The sequence below is a fragment of the Salvia hispanica genome, chromosome 5 (assembly GCF_029641045.1).
Source record: "Salvia hispanica isolate PSC_SH4W2 chromosome 5, Shi_PSC_v1, whole genome shotgun sequence".
Lineage (NCBI taxonomy): Eukaryota > Viridiplantae > Streptophyta > Magnoliopsida > Lamiales > Lamiaceae > Salvia > Salvia hispanica.
In genome coordinates, this window is record NC_142696.1 from 4,944,830 (window position 1) to 4,950,588 (window position 5,759).

The 5,759-nt window shown below is 41.8% G+C and overlaps 1 long non-coding RNA gene across 1 annotated transcript; it reads right to left on the bottom strand.

Moving 5' to 3' along the window:
• Positions 1-3,727: 3,727 nt before the first annotated feature.
• On the bottom strand, positions 3,728-4,346 carry LOC125191090 (uncharacterized). Its single transcript, XR_007171050.2, has 2 exons — positions 4,306-4,346; positions 3,728-4,242 (listed from the first exon to the last, which is right to left on the bottom strand). It is a non-coding gene; the product is annotated as an uncharacterized LOC125191090 (long non-coding RNA).
• Between the last annotated feature and the right edge of the window lie 1,413 nt (positions 4,347-5,759).

A 5,759-nucleotide genomic window follows, 5' to 3' on the forward strand; every position in this document is an offset into this window, starting at 1 on the left:
GTTTAAGGTACCCGAAATCGGTATTAGGGTACCCGACTAATATCCGATTAAACCCGATTAATTATGTATTTGTGATAAATATTTTTATTTAGTATATGGCCCGTAGGGTAAATTTAGGGTAAATTTATTTAATCACATGTAGATTTATGCCAAAAATTTATTTATTTTAAAATTAAATAGTGTCTATTTGTCTAATGTATATTATATATAGTCATAGAATCATAATCTAGAGAAAGCTACTCCCTCCATCCCCCAAATTTTGACACAATTTACCATTTCGGTCCGTCCCTGAAAATTTGACACACTTCACTTTTACCATTTTTGGTAGTGGATCTCATATTCCACTAAATCATTTCTACTCACATTTTATTATAAAACTAATACTTTAAAAGTAGGACTCAAATATCCCACCAACTTTTCAACTCACTTTCCATTACATTTCTTTAAACCCGTGTCGGGTCAAAGTGTGTCAAAATTTGGGAGACGTGGGGAGTAAAACATTAGAATTGAAGTATAGATTTTTAATAATAGTAAATAAATAGTATAGTATTATTGTGTTATTTTTAATAATTTATGTTCTCATCACAATGTAACTTATATAAAAGAATAAATTTGAAATATACTAATTTTAGGGTTTATGGGTACCCGATTAGTTAGGTTCGGGTACCCGCTCCAGGTATTAGGGTACCCGAATTAACATATAGATCGGATATTAAGTATGATATTTTTGAGATTTTGGATTTTTGGTACCCAAATTTACAGGCCTAACTGTTCACTTCCTCGAATCCTAGCCAAAATAGAATGTGGCAAATGTTTCCTGACTAGTATTAATTTTGTGTATTGCGTATAAATTTAGTTGTTCTTTTCCAACTAACTTTTTTCAAAAAAAAAAAAAGCAAAATAGTGGAGTACATTTTCAGGCTAATAAGAAGATACTGGCTGGAGGAAAATAACAGCACAAAAGGTTGTCTCTACTAATTCTAATTCTTGAAACTCATGTTGTGTTGAATCAACACTTTTGCTTCTTTCTCCATTTCAAATATGACAGTGGTGACGGAATATACTCATTTAAGTGGGAGTTTTTCCTCAATTAGATAAAAGTTCCAATAGAGCATCCGCAATGGTGCTTAGGCCAGCCATTCTCTTCTCTGTCACGTCAGCAACACTAAAAAAACCACCTGGCACGTCAGATTTAGGCCAGCCATAGGCCAGCCGCAATAAAAATAATTCAAAATATACTACATTACGGAATTAAAATTGCGATATACGGAATTAAATTTACGACACATATACGGGAAAAATAATCCATTCCATTAAAAAAAAGTACAAAGATTTTAAAAAAAAATACATGATTTTTTTTTTAAAAAAAAGGCCTTCAACACCCGAGCCCCGCCACTCTCTACTCCTCATCGCCGTCGCCGTCGTCCTCCTCGTCGCCGCCGCCGTCTCCGCGCCGCTGCCGCCACCCGTGGTATCTGAGCCCACGTCGGAACCCCCCAGCCGTGACCTCGCGATCTCTAAATCAGCATGCATGCTCTCGAGCACCTCGTAAAGAAACCTCTTCTCCGTGGGGTCAGTGGCGTTCTTCCACTCTCGGAAGACCTGTAACATCTGAGCCCGCGTTTGGTTACGCGAATGGAGAGTGTACTCGAGTGGGGCGGCTGGGAGGGCGGAGGACTGGACCTCGCGGGGCGATAGGGGGGATCCGCCCCTCGCAGCCCGCTACGCCCGCTTCTGTCCAACCGGGCGGGGGCGACCAGTAAATGAAGGAGGGGATGGAAACTCCTCAGCATCCGGGGGGAGGTCGTGGGGTCCGCCGCTGCTGCCGCTGTAGTCGCCGCTATAGTTAAGTCGCTGCTTCTTCGGTCACCCAGCGTCGCACCCCGCCCGGAACTTCTCCGAGTCCTTCAGCAACAAGAAGCACTCCCAGAAGGTGAACTCCTTATACTTCCCCTCCAAGGGGAACTGACTCGCGGCTATCCTCCGGGCGTCGTCCTCAGTCTGCCCACTTCTGAGCTGACGGAGGGCGTTGGCGTACAAATTCGCAAAACGGCCCACCGCGGCCCTGGTGCGCTCCCACCCCTTCCGGACCTCCTCGTTGCTGAAGTCCTTCCCGTGCGGGCAGTGGTTCTTATAGGCAGCCCTGATCTTCGCCCACATGTTGACGACCCGCTGGTTGTTCGCAACCAGTGGATCGTCGCACACCTCCAACCACCCCTTGGCCACCGCGGCGTACTCATCCTCCGTCCACTTCCTCCGGCCAGTGGCAGTGGGCTGCGATGACTCGCCGACCGCCTTGCCCTTCCCCTTCCCCCTCGTCTTCTTCCTCGGCGCGGCCGGCGTCGCTCGAACGGGAGTATCATCGTCCCCGAGATCGATCCCCATATCATGCAATGACAGAAGGTCATCGCCAGAGAACTGCGTCTCCACCGGGGTCGACGTGTGAGACGAAGCCGTCAAAAAATCAAGCGAGGGCCGATATACCGCGTCCCCTCCCGGTGACCCCTGCACCCCCCCCCCCCCCCCGGCATCCCGGGATGCATACCGTGCGGCATCCCCCCCCGCCACATCATCCCCATCATCTGCTGCAGCATCATCTGCTGCTGCATCTGGGGCATACCCCCCCACCCGGGCGCTGAATGCCCGCCACTCCCCTGCCCGCCGCCCGGCATCCCCCCCGGCATACCCCCCTGGTTCCCCCCCATCGCCCCCCCCGGCGCACCAGCCATCATCCCCATCATCTGATTCCAAGGGATGTTAAAACCCGGGCCCATCTGCCCCCATCCAGATCCCACGGGTACTGTGGGAGTCTGAGAGCCGCTCGTCGCCGGACTGGACTCGTTGTTGTGGTCCATCACTCGATGATGCTCTTGAACAGAAAGTTAGAGAGAGAGAAAACTCGTTAAAACAAGTGGTGCAAATGAAAATGAAACGAAAATCGCGTTTATATATGATTTAAAAAAAAAATCAAAAATCGGTGCTGGCCGATCGGGCCTCCACAATGGCGGCTAGCCGATCGGCTAGCGTTTCGGCCAGCGACGAGCGATCGGCGAGCCCACGCCGATCCGCTCGCCGATTTGCGCCGGCCGACTGCAATGGTTCGGCTAGCCGATCGGCCAGCGCAACGAATCGGCTAGCCGGTCGCTAGCCGACCATTGCGGATGCTCTTATACATTTGACATGTTTAACTGGCTTCTTTTACTTATTAAGACATTTGACATGTTTAACTGGCTTCTTTTACTTATTAAGTTCCTCATTTGATTTGTGGAATCAAAAGGAAGTTGAGGAATCCAATAAAGATGTTTAGCAATTGCCTCATTTTATACTTACACTTCATCGGATTTAATTTATTTTGTTTTGCTTCCCTCTTCGCATTTGTTCAAAAGATTTTTTATTTTTATTTTTTTAGTCCCATCATATTGCTTATTCTAGGATAAAACAAGATAGTAGTATATGAGAATTGAGACATTCTAGGATAAAACAAGACTATGTAATTGGAGAGTGAATATTACTTTATTCTTTGAGTTAATAATTACACTTCTTCGCGTACAGTAGATATTCGAACTATCAATTGATTAATTGTGTAAAAAAATGTTTTATCAATTTATTAAATGTAGAAGAAGTGTTATAAAAGGTTAGTTACTTTACAGAGTCATTGTTTGGCATGTGGCTGAAAAGCATCATTGTTTGGCAATCGGCGTGACAAGATAATGTTAAAATTGCACGATAATCTAACCAGATACAATTTCTTTGAACATGTGGCTGTAACAAAATACAATTTCTTTTATTGAAATAAAAGGTAGCACAAGAGTAATGACATCAAGTAATGAATACGAGTAATTAAAATGAAATGAATACGAGTAATTAAGTAAAACCTTTAATAATACATGATCAATAATGCAGAAGCGTAATAAGCCAAGTAGCGCCACAATCCGAGATCGATAGATGATGAGCCACTGCTTGCGGGCCGCCCCGGCCGCGCTATGTTACTTCCGCCGCCTGATGCGCCGCCTGTAGCGGCGCGTCCGCCCTTCCCACCACCTCCGCTGCTTCCACTTCCGCCGCCGCCTCTGGCACCGCTGCTGCTTCTGCCGCTGGCAGGAGCAAAAGCGGAGGTGAGGATGAGACTAATGATGGTGAGGACCAAAACAAAGTTGATGACACGATGCATTTTGTTGATTTGATTCCAAATGATTTGTCAAATCTGATTTATAGCACCTTTAATTTTATAATAGCTGCAGCCTGCAAGGGAATTATTATACTTTACGAATATAAAAATGGAGGAAGCTGGGAAAGGAAAATTACGTGGACGTAACCAAGTTTATCCGACCAAAGAAGTTTTATCGGAAATCCAGAAAGTTGAAAATCAAAGAATAGTTTCACCGCCAGATATAAATTGGAATTTTTCTACTCCCTCCGTCCCCCATTAGCCCCATTAGCAGTCACAGTTTGACCGAGCATGGATTTTAAGAAAAGTAAAGAAAAGTTGGTTGAAAAAATTAGTGTAATGTGGGACTCACTTCTTTATATTGGTTTTATAATAAAATGTGAGTGAATTGAGTTAGTGGAATGTGAGACCTACTACCATTTATGGTAAAAATGAAGTGTGACTCTTAATTGGGGACGGACCGAAATAGAAAAGTGTGACTCTTAATCGGGGACGGAGGGAGTAATTAACAAGATATATACAACGATTTTATTACATCTTTCTTCTAGGACTAAAATCAAATGTTCAAAGCAAATTCATTTTAGGACTTAGGTAGATAAAAAAGTTAAGGTGATTTTAGAATTAAATTTTACGATGATTTTGTCATGAAACTACCACATTCCTAATATATTATTTCCTCCGTCCCAAAATATTAGACCAACTTTCCTTTTTGGGATGTTCCAATATATTAGACTCATTTCCTTTTTTAGTAAAAAGCATCTATCTTATTTTATCCTCCATCTACTTTTTTCTCTCTTCTCTCCCTACTTTTTCCCTCTTTCATACTTTACTCTCTCCACTTTAACTATTTAAATATCAATTCCTTAAATCATGTGCCCAAAAGAAGTGAGTCTAATATTTCGGGACGGAAGAAGTAGTTGTCTTGAAAGTCACACGTTCCTAATTATAATATTAAATGTGATAGAATTTTGATAGTAAATAATTTGTTTTGATTCGTATTCAATGATTTAATCAAAAAGTTGACTATCAACAGTATTTTGATCAGATTAGTAAGTTAAATATCATTCTTCTACTTTTAATTTTCAATGCAATTAAGTTATCAGTCTAGTCAAAACATAGTCGGCAATAAATTAATGGTTACCTATAGACTAAAATAAAATATTGGACAAAAAAATCGAAAAATGTAAATAACCAATTTTTTTTATTTTAGTGTGTTTATAAGAAATCCCACCTTACCGACGACCACGTGTTTACTTCTTCAGCCAATTGTCTCACAGAGTTTTGTTTACCATTGGAATTAGATTAAGAGTGCATTTAGCTTCCTTAATTACTTAATTTACAACGTGTTCACGTCAAATACTCCAACCAATAGAGCGATGAAACAATTCAAACACGAAATTTTATGTTCTCCAACTAAAATTAAAAAAATCAGCCATACAATTCCAAATAGACAGGTAGTGATAAACGTAAATAATTTCTACATACATAAATGGATTTTTTAGACATTTTACATATGGACCGATTCATAAATTATTATTGACATTTAAATAAATTAGTATATTACATATATAACCTTTAAAATTAGTCAAAT